General features: G+C 44.0%; 1 protein-coding gene across 3 annotated transcripts in view; it reads right to left on the reverse strand.

Annotated features, from left to right (window-relative positions):
• The window catches only part of EFNA5 (ephrin A5), a 271,170-nt gene that overhangs the window by 173,079 nt on the left and 80,337 nt on the right, over positions 1-17,754 (reverse strand). Inside the window, exon 1 of one of the 3 annotated variants that reach the window (XM_084881040.1) lies at positions 5,870-6,054. The exons of the other annotated variants lie outside the window; for them this stretch is intronic. The gene's annotated coding sequence lies outside the window, so the exon portion shown is untranslated. Of the gene's footprint in view, positions 1-5,869; positions 6,055-17,754 lie in introns of those variants that run through there. 3 annotated transcript variants of the gene reach the window in all.

The raw sequence follows: 17,754 nt of genomic DNA on the forward strand, positions 1-17,754 counted from the left end.
CTGGCCCCCTAGATGGTGGCATGCAGGTCCAGTCAAGCCCAACAATCCCGGGGCCTTCATAAACTCACTATTTTTCATGTCGATTTGATAGGTCCTTTCCCTTTTATTCAAAGTGGCTTTCACAGCCATGTTAGTGGGTGAGAGCCTTCTATTCGGGACTTACATTTGATTAATTTGTGGCATTCATGTGTCTAATTCTCCGCACACAAAGGGAATGAACTGGCTTGGACTCTATCGACAAGCCATTTCTGCCAGGAAAGTTCAAATGTAAAGGGAAAGGCTGTGTCAGTGGGAATGGTTTCCAGCTTGCTAAAGGCAGCTTGGGATAAAACAAACAACAACAACAACAAAAAAAAACCCAGGCTGGCTTAAAAACACAGCTATCATCTCCAACGCTTTTGTTAATGATACTTTAAAACACGTAAGCAGATTCCTAAATGCTGCATTCCTTGTCACGCATATGTAGATCTTCTCAAGAGGAGTCCCAAAATGACCGCAACATTACAGTCTTCACACACATTAAAGAAAGGCTCCTGGCTTCCTTTCAAATCCCATCAGTCCACTTTTATCAACCGTGGGGGAAGCTGTGTAGATGATAAACACTGCCTGCAATATCGTCTGAGTTTCAGCTTCGGGTCTCCAGTTATGTTTACAAAAGTGTGAAAGTATTAAGGAAGAGAATATTGATCAAATTCCTTATTCTTACTACATGACAAATACTTCCAAATACGTCCCTAAATGCAATCCTTTGAGAGTCCCTTAATCTTGGCTAATCCTTAAAAAATAAGGACAGCAAAAAATTCACTGCCGGCAGGAACATGCTTACTACAGTTTCCCTTTTTAAGCTCGCCTTTAAATTTGATACATTAAAATATTTAATCAAAAAACCCCACAAAATTCTATACAGTAGCTCACTGGAGCTTTTACAAAATGTTTAAAAGAACTGAAAACTGGATGCAAATTAGTTGACGTCATCAGGATGAGCAAGAGTTGTCCTGTGTGTAGTACAACCTTTCATGTGTCCTTTAATAAAAAGCATGGCCGTTCCATGACGTCACTGATATTTTGTACAAAAAAAAAAAAAAGAGAGAGAGAGAGAGAGAGAGAGAGACTCCATAGGCCAAATTCCACTTCCTTTCTATACTGCCAAAGGTGAAATAAATCTTTAAAATGCAGGAAAGAAAAAAAAATGTATATGGATTCTACAAAAGTATACGAACCAGCCTGCAGGAAATAACATAAAAAAGCAAAACACAAAACAACCCTGGCTTCCACTTTTGCTGATTTACTTCTCTGACCTTGGGCTTATCTTCCTGCTAGAAGTGGAAGTTGTATATACACATACGTGTGTGTGTGTGTGTGTGTGTGTGTGTGTGTGTGTATACACGGAGATCCCGGACCCTGAACACATCATGTGCTCTGGAAAAGTGAGAGACCACCACACCAGCTCAGTGCAGTCTGAGGCCAAGTGCACACCCCTCCCCACCCCCGCCACCCACGTCTGCCCCAGGTTGGGATGCCTGAAACCAAAACCCCGGAGGTTCCAAAGACAGACATTCCCACAGAGTTCTAGCAGCTGTCTCTCCACTGTCACAGGATAACGGGACCATTAACCTCAAAAACCACTAACAGGTTCCCTGAAGAACACAGAAAGAAGGTATGAAGGTTGAGGTCTCTGTTGAAAACTAAGCACTGAAAACCAGGTAGCATGTGGCTTGGAAAAAAGAGTGTGTTTCTAAAAATTACATTCACATACATATGCCTCTGCATATAGACATATATACCCGTGGATAACAATACATACCATGTACCTTCCCATAGGGGAGGGGAAGACCAGGGAGAAGAGAGAGAGGAAAGGTAAAGGTCTGAGAGAGAACAACCCTTGGGAGAGCCAAAAGGGACCGAGAAACAGGGGACTGGAGCAAAGCTGGGAAGTCCGACAGAGGGCCCGCACTGAGGCAGGAAGTGAGGGGAAGGAATGGCAAAACCCTGCCCTCGGCAGCACTGGAGTGATAGGACAAGCAAAGGGTAGATACTAAGAGCAAAACCCAGCTCAGTTTCCAGGTTCAAGGACAGACCTGTGATGGGAGCTGGTTCTGAAAGTCCTTAAAAAGGAGAATGTCAGGACAGCCAAACTAGGCCTTTTGTTAAAAAAAATGTATCACAATTTCTCCCACCCTGATTCTTTTTAGAGTGGGGGAGACACACAGACACACACACACACACACACACACACACACACACACACAATATGCATGTGTGTTGAATAGCATCATAGTTATCTGTACATATATATAATTAAATCTATACTAGTACTTAGCATATTAACTCCAATGTGGGCATAAAGGCATTTATGATCATGCCCACAGAAGAGAAGCCAACTCCAGTGAACTTAAGCATAAAAGGTGTCTCCCGAAAGAAAACAGAGTGTCTAACGAAATTACTGTTAGAAGGAAATGGGCCCAACCCTAAGGATTCCGCCACTGGAGCTCACAGCCCTGGCCGTGAGTCCCCGTGTCCCTCGCTCTAGACTCCAAGTTCAGCGCAGGGACACCGGAGAGGTGAGTTCAGGCCACGTGCCGCGCACTCACCCCGAACAAGTGGCAGCAATGCTCTCAGACACTCGCACTCTGTGAAGCAACTACACACTACTGTTTCCAAGTAGAAAGTGTGGTATTAAACTTATTAACGAAAAGCATTGCAGATGACCTTTGAAATTTATATTATACACACACACACACACTCACACACACACACACACACACACACGCATATATTACTGGAAAAAGTGGTCTGCCAGAAAAGGCCAGTGAATGCCTCTCCCTAGTGCAGTATAACTTTTACTTTGCATTCCAACATTGGGAGGCCTCTGGCAAGGAGAAAAGTAGGCCAGAACTATCTGGACTGCTGCCCTCACTCCAGAAACCTGGCGTCACATAACCAGGGCCTACTTAGAAGCGGCTTGTGTCTGTTTCACAGCGAACTCCTCCGAGCGGAGAGCTATCTCCTCATGGTAAAGGAAACTGTTTCCACATTTTGAGAAGCAAGACCCCGTAGAGCCAGGGCCTCTAATTTCTCGTAATTACCCTGGTACCTTGAAGTCGGTAATTACATAGAGCACCGTGCCCTGCGCTGGCCTTCAGTGTGTTCCGAACCCGGTGCGTGTAATTAGCCTTGATTAATATCCCACATTTCACATCAACAGAAACAGTGAATCCAAATGATCCCCACATTCTGCTGCCTCAGGAAAGCTCACTGTTCGGATTCTATGCTTTTATCAAGGGAACATGCTGAGCAAATGGGATCAAATGGTGCCTTGGCACCCACCTTGGTCTGACTGTTCAGGGGGAAGCAGCACTGCCTTTCATGTAATCATCTTAATCCCTTGTATCAACTAATTAATACACAGAGAAAGCTTTTACGTGCGTGTGAGCAATTATAGCAAGTTCCTGGTCGGTGTCCAAATGGATTCACAATATGATTCGTGAACAATGAGGGTCTGGGAACGACGGCTTCCAGAGATGACTTTTCAAAGGAAAAGGGGCTGGGGGAGGGGGAGAGCGATCTTGTGAATGGAAGAAAAAGAGGACAGGAAATAAACCTCCGTTTCTCAAAAATCTTTTTTTTTTTCCTTCTTTTCGATTTCAGAACCCTATTTTGCACATGACTTGCTGGAGCAGGTCCGCTTATGTGAGCGAAATAAGACCCAACAGATAGGAAGAGCTTTGATTCCATGTTCTCAGACAGCTGAAATGTCACCGAGTTACAAGGGGCTTGAAAACAAAGGAAACCGATGCCACTCAGTAAGGAGCTTCTGTTAAAAAATAAACCAAAATAGAATCACCGCACACAAAACTTCTGTCAGCCAACGAACAGGTGAGCTCAGCGAGTTCACATTCCTCCCTGCGGGTACCTGTTGCACAGATTTTTGATTTTTTTTTTTTTTTTTTTAATGCAGGAGAAGGCTCTTTGGTATTTGCAGATGCCTGAGGACTAACCCAAGAACTGGGAGGCCCAGGGCACAGGGGTTGGGGGGCCTGCACAGAAGCACATCTGGAGCATCATCACCTGCCTTGGGGGTGCTGCTCTCCACGTGCCCCCGCCACACTGGGGACCGCTCCAGGCTCAGGGCAGCTTGCAATCCAACATGGGGCAGAGGGCGCAGGAACCTGGGGTTCTGGCATCAAGAAAAGGCTCCCAGTGAGGAAGCACCACGTTGTGGGAACAAAGCCGGGGTCCGTGTGGCATGACTCCCCCTGCCGGGATGGCTCCCTGACTGGGGACAGCACCAGCCAGCACAGTCCCATCCCCGAGTACGTGGGATCCAAGTCTCAAGAAACAAATCGCTCCCTCACATGGCCCCCTCCCACCAGACTATGCTGCAGCTACTTGAAACTGCCCAGGGTTTGGCCTTATTATTTTTTAAAAGGAGCAAAATACTAACCGCACAGGTTTGGGCACTCTGAATAAAGTGCTGTCCTGAGCCACCCTGGGTACCAGGCGGTATCCTCAGTCCACAGCACCACGGAATGAGTGAGCGCCCGCCGCTGCAACGTTCCTGTCCCCGTTTCCACATCTCCCCGGTGCAGACCCACCGGCAGGAACCAAAGAGCTGTCACCCTGGTGAGAGAACACAAAGCCTCGCACTGCCTCACGGAACAGGTTTTTCCTTTCCCAGAGACATTCCTGGGCGGCTAGGTCATGTAAAACAACGCGCTCCCTGCACCCTCCGTCCTGCTCCCTGCAGGTGACTGTGCTCTTGGGCCTGACCCCAGATGCAGAGGGAGGGGAAGAGCACCTCCCTCCAATTTCTAAGAAAAAGGTGACCATTCAGCAGCCCCGGCGGCGAGAACAGAGCTTTCCTGTGAACAACAGAAAGAAATTGAAAGCAGCGATGTAGGCAGCACAGTCGTGCAGGTGTGGGCCGGGGCCTGCGAGGGCAACACATAAATGCTTCTGGGGTCAAATCTCGAGCCGAGCTGACTTTAAAAAAAAAAAAAGGACAGACTGGCAGCAAACGTTGATTTGAGCTGCTCTGGCACAGAAGAGCCTGTTCTTATCTGGCAAGGGCACCCCCTGCTGGCCGCGGTGCTGAACTCCGCCTCTTGGTCCCGCTCCAGGCAGCCTGCAGAGCTCTTTGGATGAGGCCTGCAAGGGGCACCGAGGAGTCCCTTGTAGAGCACACAATGGGAGCAAGAGGTCCCGTCATCGTAGTCACCGCCCAGAGCCGCAATCTTTGTCCGGTCACGGTTCTCTGCAGTCAGATAAATTCCAACCAGGCTGAAAAGAATGGCTATGACCCCGATTGCTGTTTTGCCTGTGAGCTTAGAAAGGTGGCGGTGGGGGTGGGGGTGGGGATGAGGGAGGTAGACACAAAAGGGATCCCACCGTAAAAAAGATTCTAAGTCACTCACATGCACAGGGCATGGTCACTGGAGGAAATCTAGACTACCCCTTTTAAAGGCAAGATTTTATTAGGGCGTTCTTAATAGTAATTATATAAATCCTTAACACATGGCAACGCTGAAGTCAAACGCATTCAAACATGAAGGCAGCCCTTACTGCCAACAAAGTGTAAGACTGAAATCACATGATGCTACACTGTACATAGACATTTTCATTCCCCTTCTGCTCCCCCACCACCACCACACACACACGTTTTCACTCCCCTTCCTTTTCACCTAATTCTTTTTCACTTCCTTTGCTGTTAGACTGTTGCAAAATTACCCTGATGTTTTGTAATATCAGCTCACTGTCTCCTACAAGGATTCCCCACGGCATCATAGCACTCAGTGCCTTTGGCAGAAAATCCTACCGAACACGGGGACTTGTGTGTAAACTCATACCCACTGCCATCAACTGGGGACACTTAAAGGAAACACTGCCAAGGCATCCAGCTAGACAGCCAGGGAGAAACCTGTGTGGGAAGGCCAGTGGGTCTCTCTCCCCCGCCGGCACAAATGTCACACGGGAGTGTCTTCCGCTCACTTTATCTGCCCTCAGTCTCAGTGAGTTCACTAGTTCGGGCCGAACCTGGCTTCTCTCTGGGACCTCAATCTCATGGCTGTTCCCAGCTCTCAACTTCAAACACTGGGGACAGAGAAGGCAAGGCAACTAGGCGTGAGCAGAGAAATATAATGGACAAAGCAAACGTGATTCATCTCCTTTGGGTCATTTGGTCTGGTTTTCATTTTCTGGTTTACATACGAAGCCAGGGGGGTTAGGAAGTGCCAGCAGAATGCAGGCCCCAGGGACCCATACTCTTACTTCATGATTTAAAAAAAAAAAATTCCAAAAGCTGGAGATCTCAGTGCGTGTTCTTTATTTAACTGTCCTTGTGGAGATGGTTAGGTTTTTATTTCTTCACGGTCCAGGTAAAAAGAGGGTCTGTAGTCATTCTTTTATTTATTTGTTCAATGAACATTTTTTATGGAATGTTAAACCTGTTTTTGCCAAAATATTCTATTGAGGACAATATACAACGGTGGCTTTTATTCACCACTTTTTTTAGTTTGTACTATAGATGTCTATCCCCGGGAATAACACCGTTATTTGGGCTTCCATGCTGAGGTTTAGAGAGTTCAGCCTTTACCTATGAAAAGGCCTGAAAGTGAGTGTGTGGGTCTATTTTTATTTATAAGAGGGGAGAGCAGAGCAGTTTTAGAATGAACAAAATCAATTGGTACCAGTTTGGGGAATAAGCTTCCGTTTTCAATAGAGCTGTCAAGACATTCGCATCTATTCACAGGAGGCTAAAGGTTTCATAGTAAAAAAAAAAAAAAAAAAAAAGTAAAGGTTTTTATTCTTTACCACTTGGACAGCAGCAGCCTCATAACGCAGGGTGATTTTAGCTGTTCTATTATACCCTAAAGCACAAAAATGCACATCTGTATTTATACTCACATACACCACGTGTAAAATCATCTGTAAGACAAACAGAATCTTAAGCTAAGCTCACTCTTGCTTTAAGTGTCTGGGTAAATATGATAGCTATCAACAGGCCTTCCTACTGATTTTTAAGAACGTATTTAAACTTCCCTCAATAAGGTCAGGTGGCAAAGAGTTGCTTGGAAGAACTCGGAGGATTTTTACTAATGGCTTCAAACATCAAGGCATGTATCGTGAAGGAAAGTCCTTCACAAATCAAAACCTCTTTGAGATACTAAGTGTCTTTCTCCTATTGTAACAAGACTAAGACCCCTCCCTTGCAAAAAAAAAAAAATCAATAAATAAGCTCTGACCGATACCAAACCCCTTTAGATTAAACTCAATAAGCCATTAATATGAAAAGAATTTGACAGTTTACATAAGGGATGTGACCTGGAGCCAACAACCTCTGGCTTCTCCATTCTCCAGATGGTAGCAGATTAGTAGGCAGCCTTTATTCCCATAAGAAGATTTTTTTCCCCCCATGGAAAAACCATAAAGGCCAATTCTGTTCCAAACTTCAAGTCTCCTTCACAAATGTCTACTCAATTCTGGGCCTTAACTAATGCCTATTAAAAGGAGCCCTTGGGCCTAAGCTGTGGAAGGGAGGGGAAAAAAAAGACTAAGGCAAACTTAACTCTAATGCCTGCCTTTAAAAGGTCTATTGACAGAAGCAGTGGGGAGAGTGTGAACCAATGTTAACTTAAAGAAAAAGGCTGGTGAGATTCAATTGTGGCTGTGACTGCTTGCTTGAGTTTGATCTTGAGGGGGCTTAAGATAAGGGAGATAAAAAAAAAAATTTTTTTTAAGCCTAAGCCTACTCACATATTAAAAAATGCAGTTGTGCTAAAATTCACTACATGCCACTGTTCTCAATTTGATTTATGCCCGTCATCGCCCAACATGTTGAAGGACATCCCCGTCTAATATGGTAAAGAGCCGCAGCAGAGGGCACTGGCTCTGCTTTGCTAATGCAAACATGAAAAATCATTTCCTCACAGCGCATGATGTTCTTTCACATTAACTCTTCCAATGTACGAGAGAATAAAAACCGAGTTTTTCTTTGATCCTGGTCTGGAGGTAAAATATAACAAGTGGTTAATCAAAAAGATCTGAGAGGGGGGAAAAAAACAAAACAGGACTTAATCTGTAAGAAAGTCTCCCCCGCCCCAAGGGCAGGAAATGATCTTGGAACAATCAAGAAAAAAAATCATATTTTATAAACAGATTGACCTCAGTAAAAAATTTAAGAACATTCAGCTGCATTTAAAATCCAGAAAGCTCAGTAGATACCTCCCCCAAAACACCTGCCTTGTTTTGCAGTCTCTTGCATACTTTTGAACACACATGTAGACTTCTTTTTGTTCCAATTAGTTCATAAAAAACGTTAGAGACACTTTTAATATTTCTATTTCTATTTTCACAATGAAAACAAGTCAACCAGCACATGGCCCCTACCCTCAAGGACTTTACGGCCCCCTGGGCAAACTGGACCAAAGAAAGGAGAGGTTTCAATAAAAATGCAAGACATCAGGGAGAAAGATCAAAAAGAAGAAAAGGTGCAGGGTCTAGGATCCTAAGTATTTAGGGTGACCTACTTCTACCAGTTTCCAAAGTCATTTAGTTAAGGACGTCAGCATTTGCCAATAGCAAATATATTCAGCAGTCCCCAGAAAGAACAGTTTTCATGCAGACCTCCAAGACAATAAAAAAAAAAAGAGGCAGGGTTTATTTTATGTCGGTCTTTTCTGCAAACTGTCTCATTTCCTCAAGGAGGAAATACCTGGCCCGCAGTAACTGACTCGGTCATGTTCAACACTCACCTCAGGATACCTACCCTGTGGTGCCGACAGCTCAGACCTCCAACCGAAACAACTAGCTTTCCAAAGGTGAAAGGAGACATATGCACTACTATTCGTAATACTTTCAACAATAAAAAGAAAAAAAAAATATTTTAAAATGAATTGTTTTCAAAGGATGTTTCCTAGTCTCCAACTCTGACTGCAGTGGGGTTAAGAGCATGCCCTTTTTCACTGTCAGTGTTCCTATTCTTTTTAAATGAGAAAAGTTGCATCCAGGAAAGGAACGCTCCCCCCAAACCAATAACTGGGACCATCCTGGCAATCAGATAACAAGTTTAGGAAACGGCTTAAGGAAATGAGCTAATAATGTGACTGCACACAAGCAGATTATCTCCGATCGCTACAGAGAATGCTATTAGGGGGCACCACGTTTTCAAGTGATCATTTTTCCAGCCTGTTACAGAAAGGTTAATCTGCGGGCTTATTCGCAAAATCAATTTTGAGTCGTGCCAAGTACAGAAGAATTACTTAAAAATCAGGAACTATGCTGACATTTCTCTCAATTGTCTTACAGAAGACTAAGGCAGGTATTTTCCTGTTCAAAAGTTTATGCATGAAAATAAAGGCATGTGTGTGTGTGTGTGTGTGTGTATATGTACATATCAATCAACACTGTTCACCCAGCAAGTTGGAGTATCATGTGGGAGAGGAAAGCACAACAATGGCTGTTTATAAAGGCTCTTTTAAAGCTGCTAACTGTTATTTAACTCTTAAAAGACTAAACCTTCCTTTAGGACCTCAGGAGAGCCGCCTAGACTGCACAGTATCAAAATACGATGAGACCCTTTCTCTAATCCACAATCCTTACACACACAAACTCCCAAAGGTTAACATTCCAGGGTTGTCTCTGGTCCCAAATTACCCACCTATCTGAGCCTGACTCAGAAATGTCACCTTAAAAGTATATAAGTATATATATATATATATATATATATATATATATATATATATATTGTACGTTGGGTTCAAAACAATCTAGGGACAACTCACCCCGTGTTTCACCCTTGGCTGGCAGCAGATCAGACTGTGAAATGTAAATCAGAGTACCTTTCACCTGCAAAATGACGGACCATAAATGCCAACCCAGATTTCCCCGGCCCCTGAGGGGTTTCAGAGGCACTCTGGCCACCTGGCCACTCTGAAACAAGTTGGCTGTGAACATAAAACTCAAACCTTGCTGAGAAAGGAGCCTGGGAAAACGGGAAACCGGCCATTCCCAGATGAAGTCAGTTTCTCGGCCGGGCTGTTGTGTCTTTGAACATTTCCCAGTTCCTAGGAAATCTTAAATATCAGATATTACTGCGGGCCGGAAAATAAAGAAGAGCCATGTGCCCTTTTCTGATACGGAAAACCCGGTGACTGTCTGGCGATCAGGGGTGAGATCCAAAGGGCACACCCAAATGGGGGAGACTTCAGGATGCCCCGCTCCAGCTGGATTACATCCAAGGCCCACTTATCGGGGAGATAGAACTAGACCAAATGTCAAGAGGAGAGAATGGACAGGCTCACCCCTCCGTGTATGGGGAAGAGCTCGTCTTAGTGTTTTGCTGACATTTTAAGTATAAAGGGGCCTTATTGTAAACCCCGGACCCCCAGAAGCGCTGCTTCTAGAGGACTCTGAAAGGAGAGATTAGCCGGGGGAGCTTCGGCAGCGGATGCCACCTCTCAATCACGTTAGACACAGAGCTTTAGCCATTTTTTTTTTTCGCTTAAAGTCATGCATGTGGTCAAAAGTTTAATTACATCACCGGCTGCATCAGCAAGCGTATTGTCTGCCGTCCGCAGGAGGGATCAAACCCTTTTTGGTGCATGGGGTTCAGACATGGCTGTGGAAGGCGTCCTGAAACCTCGGGTTATGCCTGACAGTTGGGTGTTTTCCCCCCGTCACTGATCAAAGAGCATACACCCCGGACCCTGATACGATGGAGGAAGGTTTCTCTCAGATGGCAAGCTTCGGGAGGCTGAGGAGGGACCCCAGCACAACGGCAGAGCTTTTCCATGGATTGAGTCTGAACACAATCACATGGGCACCTTTGACATAACTGGCTGGTTTTCTGCCAGCCACTCGTTCCTCCATTCTGCCAACAAGTATTTACTGAGTGCTTAGGTGTTGAGCCCGTGTTCAGGAGTGCCTCTGCTAGAGAAGTTTGCAGCCACAGCCAGCCAAAACGCCAAGCCAGGAAACCAGTTACGTGCCCATCCAACTGGTTGGGCATGTCGACTGGGCCTAAACCCATGAAGTCTGAAGTAACCACGGGTTTCATTCCGAACGTTGAGAAATGCTGATGGTAATCAGTTTTTGGTTGTGGATTTGAGGGGTAGGCGGCAAGAAGGAGCTGCCCTCCCAACCAGCCTCCAGGCCAGAGAAGAGCAGGAGGGGCCACCTGGGGCCAAAACGAGCTGCCAGCTCTAATCAGGAGACGATTAAAACAAAAACAAAACAAAAAAAAGTGGAAAAACTATTCCAGACCTTTCTATAAATAGCTTTCAGTCTGAGCATGAGTGATCTAAAAGTCCTAATATATGTCAAATGCCAGAAAAAAATAAATGCTAAATCGCATAAGCCAGACTAATCGGTCAAGAGCCACCCTCCAAGCACCCATCGAGGAGAACATCTGTCCAGCTAATGCCAGTGATGACAGCGTTCTGTTCCCCACAAATACACATACTCATGCCCATGTACACTTGCCGGGCAGAATGCATTATTTCAGTTAAAGGCCATCACAGCAGTGTGGTACATTGGCCTGGAACTGACCGTTGGGTCCGGGATGATGAGGGCTGACATAATTGGGCACAATCAGCCCAATACCTAGGGCCTGCATAATGTGTTCATTTTTTTTAATAAAATGAAAATGAATAGAGTCCAGTTGAGTATATTCATCTTTCTACCAACAGAGTTTTAAAGTAGAATTTTTTCTTTCTTTTTTTTTCTTTTTAATATATTTTATTGATTTTTTACAGAGAGACAGGGAGAGGGATAGAGAGCTAGAAACATCGATGATGAGAGAAACATCAACCAGCTGCCTCCTGCACACCCCCCTAGGGATGTGCCCGCAATCAATGTACATGCCCCTGACCAGAATCGAATCCGGGACCTTTCAGTCTGCACACCAACGCTCTATCCACTGAGCCAAACTGGCTTCGGTCAGAATTTTTCTTACTGGGGAAAAGGAACATTAAGACAAAGGTGCTGGGGCGATGCAAATCACATGGAGGCTCTCTGTGCCCACGGAGGCCACGAACCCTACTTCACCTCTCTATGCTTCCCAGCAACTCCAGAAGTATTAGCATTGCCCACATTTGTATGTGTGGACACTGCAATGCAAAAAGCTTCAGTAGTGCAAAAAGCAAATCACAGGAGAGAGAACATGGACTTTAGAGACAAGCACAGCTGGCGTGGGAATTCTGGCTCCTCCACCCACCAATGTGTGACAATGAGCAAGGTACAAGGTTCCAGGACCGAGAATTAAACAAAATGTATGCAAAGAGCCTCGCACGGGAATAGTGAAAAATAGTGGCTCTTATCATAGTCATTATTATTGCCCACGGTGAAATAACCAGTGGCTGAAGCAGCAGCCCCACTCAAGTCTGCTGCTGAGCTATTTTCTTCGCACTACTATATCCTGCCCAACAGATAAGTTCCGAGAATTCTATAGCTGTATTACCCAGCCCTTAAAAGAGAGGTTGTCCTTGAATAAAATCATTCTATGCAGAATAGAGAACATCTTAAAGCCACCGTCAATAGTGCCACAGTGCTTCTTTGGCCTCTTACTGAAATCAGCGATGTGATTTGGTAGTGTTCGCTCAAAACCTGTAAGATGCATTCATCGTTCGGTTAAAATGTTTTCCTCCACCAAACAGGCGGCACCCTTGATTCACTTCCAGAAACTCTTACTCAGCCTGAGCTGCACTTCTGACCTGGGTCAGGCGGCAATTTCACTCATTAGTCAATCCAGCTCTCCCCAGTTGTTTACAGTATTTCAACTATCTAAGAAAGAGGTGGAATGTTTAACTAACCACAACCCCGAATATTTATAATAAAAGTTCTTATCCATAAATCTCTTAACGGTTTGCAGTTGTCCTTAGCATTTCCTGAATCTTTTGAGGCTGATGTTTACATGCCGTTGATGAGGACTTGAACAATAATTCAGCCTCTCAGAAAGGTTTATTAGAGGACTATAATCACACTGCTGAACATACATGATGCATCCATACAGCGTCACACAAATTGCAATGTAAAGAGCTCTTGTCGGTTACCAACTGCCATTGCAATTGAGGATACTTAATTCTCAAAGTCCCATCTCTGCCAAGAACTCATAAGCACTATGCAGAATGTTCCATTTACAGACAATTCTGATAGTACACCAAGCTCTGTGTTCGTATTCAAAAATTAAGGGAATCTGCATAAGAACAGAGTGTATACCATAATATACTCATTTTTTCCTGCTATTTATTGTCCATTGCAAGGATGGTCCCTTTCTGATTATCTGAAATGATGATAAATGGGGGTAAATGCAAAGCAAAAAGGGAGGGAAAAAACCCATTCCTTTTCACAGAACAAAAAAGGGGGAGGATCAGGAAAAAGGGAGACCATGAAAAATAGAAAATAAGCACACACACGTATTATGTTGTACCACTCCATTAGCATTGTCCACATAAGAAGTTGGGCTGGTTTGGTCAACTTGTTGCCTTTCAAATACTAACAGTAGGAATCTCTGATCTTAAAGTCAGAACGCTCAGAAAAAGTAAGCGTAGGGAATTTCCTGATCTCAGCACTGAGCCAGCACATTGAGAATAATGTTTACAGTAAATCAGTGCTCGGGGTGAATCTGGAAAGTGACTGGGAACCAGAAATGTTTAAGGTGGGTGTGTGTGTAGATGCGTGTGTGTACAAAATATACCACCGTTCCGTTGCAGCAAAAGCTCTAGTCCAAGTTTCGCAACTGATAGCCAGCCGGCCCATGTAACCCAGATCCAGCTCCTTCCTCCTCCATGTGCTCATCTGCCAAAATCCCATCAATCACACCCAGAAACGTCACCATTTTTACCTTGGAGCACACTAATACAAGGCCAACTGTTTCGTAGACACAGAAAGGAGAGAGACTTGAGAAATTATTTAGTCTATTTCTTTCCCCACCTGCTAAAGTTTCATCCCCCTGGGTTACCATCCCGAGAGGTTATTCATTATCATGGTCCTCTGCCCCTGAGACACATGGAGAAAAACAAAGGGCAACAGAGACACAGGGATGAAAACAGCCAAAAGGAGTAAAACAGTTCCACTAGGCGAGAGCACCTTGACTATGTCATTAAGCTGCAGGCCGCCTGCAGTTCCAATGAAAAGTGTCTAAAATCCGTCCCCACGCCATCCACGCTGGTGACCCAGTGCTGCGGGCGGGAGCCTCCACCCGCAGGCCCAGGGCAGGGATAGAATTTCCCAGACGGCTCACCAGTGCAGACACTAACAGTTGCCACATTCAAGTTTCATATGTTATAACACCCTGTGATTTAGACTCAAGTTCCACTTGTACAGCTGCCTGCCTTCCTGAGTAAATGGGAACAGAGGACGGAGTGCAGGTCCCACTGCAGGGAAAGCAGATCCTTCTCTGTCTTAAAGAGACAAGCTCGCTGTCCCCGGGCCTCAGGAGCACCGCGGCCCCTGTGTCCTTTTAGCAGCCCAAACCCCTCTGCTCCACGTTCAGAAGAGGATGCTGGCTGCGTGTGGTGGAGTCTCCTCAGATGGCCGGCATCAACTGGGGCCAGTGCAAACAACTAAAAGAGAATCAGAGAGAGAAAGCACCTCGGGTCCTCTCACTCCAAAGACAAGGAGAAAAGGAACTGGTCTCTGCACGCATCTGGAACACAAACCCCAGGAGACATAAAAGTCTCACTCGAAGTACAAGAGTTTGAGTTAATAATAAATAAGTGGAAGATGAGCGTGAAAACGACTGGAGACTTTTACAAAGATAAAATGATAGTCGCTCTAACAGAGTGATACCACAATAAAGTCAGTTTTCACTTTTTCATTCGTTGCGTGCTGTGTGCCTTAGCATGCTAAGGCATTTACCACCCAGTTAGAACCCAGCCTGGCAGAGAGCAGGTATTCCATAAATATTGGTGGATTGAACAGTTATTTTAAATTCTTGTGTTTATGAGTCCTTCAATGTATCTTCATAAGAATTTAAGTTCCTCTGGGCCTGGGATTATGCTTTGTTCACATTAGCATACATAAAAGAATGCTGCAAATAATAAATGATGTAGTAAGTGTTTACAGAACAGAATACAGGCCTTTTGAAGACTTATCAATTACATATCTTTTGCTAGTTTAGGAAGCTAAGCCAAAATGTTTTGGTGTTGCTCAATCTAAGCAATCAGAAATAATTCCCCACTGAATTCTGCCACAGGCCTGAGTATAGTATTTGGGAACAAAGAAGTGACTCTTCCATTATTTTCTAGATGATATTCCTTTGTGCTAATTTTCAATGTTATTTTTATTATCATCCAGCCCCATAAAATGAGTGATTCAGAATAAAACTAAGCATAATTTCTAAGGAATATATAAATGCAAGACTAAAAACAAATGTAACTCACTCTTTTTCTGTCTTTCAGTTCCTCTCCTCTCTACTCTCTGGCCAGATCGATGTCAATAAATTCCACATTCCTTCTCAAACAACAGATGAATAGAAGATTAGCTTTTCAAGGAAACAGCTGTAAATAACTATAATCTAGTTAGGAGGATTCCTTTATGGCTAGAAAGGTTATAACAACAGGAGTCCTAAGTTTCCCTGATCAAACACTTTAATTCCCTCCTACGGGGAAACAACAGGACATCTTCTAAAGTTCAAAAACAAGGTCACATGTGTAACATTTCTATATATGAAGTAGCAATAAAGAGCCAGGATAAAGGATTCTAATCCTGTAAAACTGAGGTCAAGATCCTAGAGTCTCATAACTAAATATTTTCTGAGAAAAAGTGAGAAGCTAGTTCAATATGAATCAGTACTCTTTGTCCTAAGAGTGACCCTCACACCACAAAAACATAGCAGGCCTAAGAGAATGTCCACATAAATTTGGCTAAGTTTAAAGCTCAAAATGAAGTAGGGATAGCTCATTTGGCTAAAAATTCTGGTTCAGATCAAAGTACTTGAAAAAAAGAACATATCAGGTTTTAATGGAACACTAACAATTTGGATATAAAAATATTAATCATGCACTACTATCTCCCAGACCCTGGTGAGGCAATGGGAAAATGAGGGGTATCATTTCCTCACTCTTTAATGTGAAATTGCTTCTTCAGATATCCTCCCAGTGAATGAGGGTTTTCATGGCCATGCTTGTTGCTTGGTAACAACAGAGAGGGCACTCTGTAGAACCAGACCCACCTGTGAAGGCCAGCTTGGTTCCACAAGAGCTGAATGGGCATTAAGAGAGAAAAATGGTCTATATAAAGGGACATGAGCACTGTCATGGAAAATCAGTTTATATCTTAGACAAGAGACATGAATAGTGCTTATTTCCAATAAGTAATTGATTTCAAAGAAGACTGCTCTCATCCAAGAAGAATGGAAAATGTCTTTTATTTGAAGGTAAATGAGGCAGTAATGAATTAAGGTTATTTATTTCTCCAGAAGACACCTGCAAATCACCAGATAGGATAAATTTTGGTGAAATACGGGTATATTATCTGGTGACCACTGGCAAACACAATCTACTCCTCCGAGCAGAATGAGGGCCCTACTCTTACTTGCAAAAGAGAGTCAGTCCATCATGGATCTAGGCAGCCTCAGTGTCCATGGGGCTCACACATCTCTAGGGAAAGACCACATGCAAACACTCCCAACAGTTCCAATTAGCTCTCTGGGAATGCTAAGAGGCCCAGGATGCTTTGGAAATATCAAAATTTCTCCCCCAGAACAAACCAGAATCCCCTTAGGAAGTTCACAAAACAGAGCTCTGTCCCTAAGAGACCAATGAATTGGACCTTAAGCCAAGAACACTGCTGGGATTATCCTCTGAAGTAACCTCAAACTTTCAAGGTGACTGGAATCCAGCAGTCACCATATTCATCTAAACCAAAGGCCTCTAAACAGTAGGAGTCTGGCTCACTGGAGATGAACCCTTGTTTGATGTCCTCTTAGCAAAACTGGCTGTCCCAACCTCAGTCCTATTGGACAAGAAGCACAGCTGAGGCACAGTCCAGGGAGCTGGCTGCAACATTCTCCCAGGCATCTATACAGTTTCTCAATGTATTACTTACACAGTAATAACTTTTAATGCAAAAACTGGAAATGTCTATTTCAAATATTATGAGTCATCACCTTCTAAACCTTGCCTCTCTCTCTTCCCTTAGTATAAAACTCAACTATTAAGAAGTCTAATGGGCACAATCAATGCCTCTGATTTGTTTTCCTTCCCTACTGACAGCAGTTTCTAAGAGTTATTGCTGAGGAGGAACTTGCTTTCAATTTTCATATCAATGGTCTTGGCTTGCTAGCTATGGCATCTTGTGCGAATTTCCTAGTGCATAGTAGGTATTCAATAAATAGTTGTGGAATGAATGAACATAGATTACTATGAGGTTCCACAGAGAGAATGTAAGGAGTCCGAGACATTGCAGGCACTCGGTCATTGTGAGGAGAGACCAGAGCCATGGTAATAGTGAGAAGGTGGTCCGAGTGGTCATGACAGTAGCAAGTCTTCTGGCCTTCTACTAGCGGAACAAAAGGCACACCAGGTAGAGAATATTCCCTGGTCAGTAGGAAAAGTCATCCTCCTGGATTTGAAAAACAGTTTCATGTAATACCCACGACACTAGGCAGTGGGTACAATTTCCTGTTTCCCATATTTATAAGAGCTACTGAATGGAAATCCTAAGTTAACTTCTGTAAAATATGAAAGTCAAAGATCCTCTTACTGGTACCCAAGCAGCTGGCTCATTTCCTCTCTCACCACATAAAGCACCAAAAAA

Source organism: Pipistrellus hanaki (genome assembly GCF_964339955.1).
Source record: "Pipistrellus hanaki genome assembly, chromosome: 4".
In the NCBI taxonomy this organism is placed as follows: domain Eukaryota; kingdom Metazoa; phylum Chordata; class Mammalia; order Chiroptera; family Vespertilionidae; genus Pipistrellus; species Pipistrellus hanaki.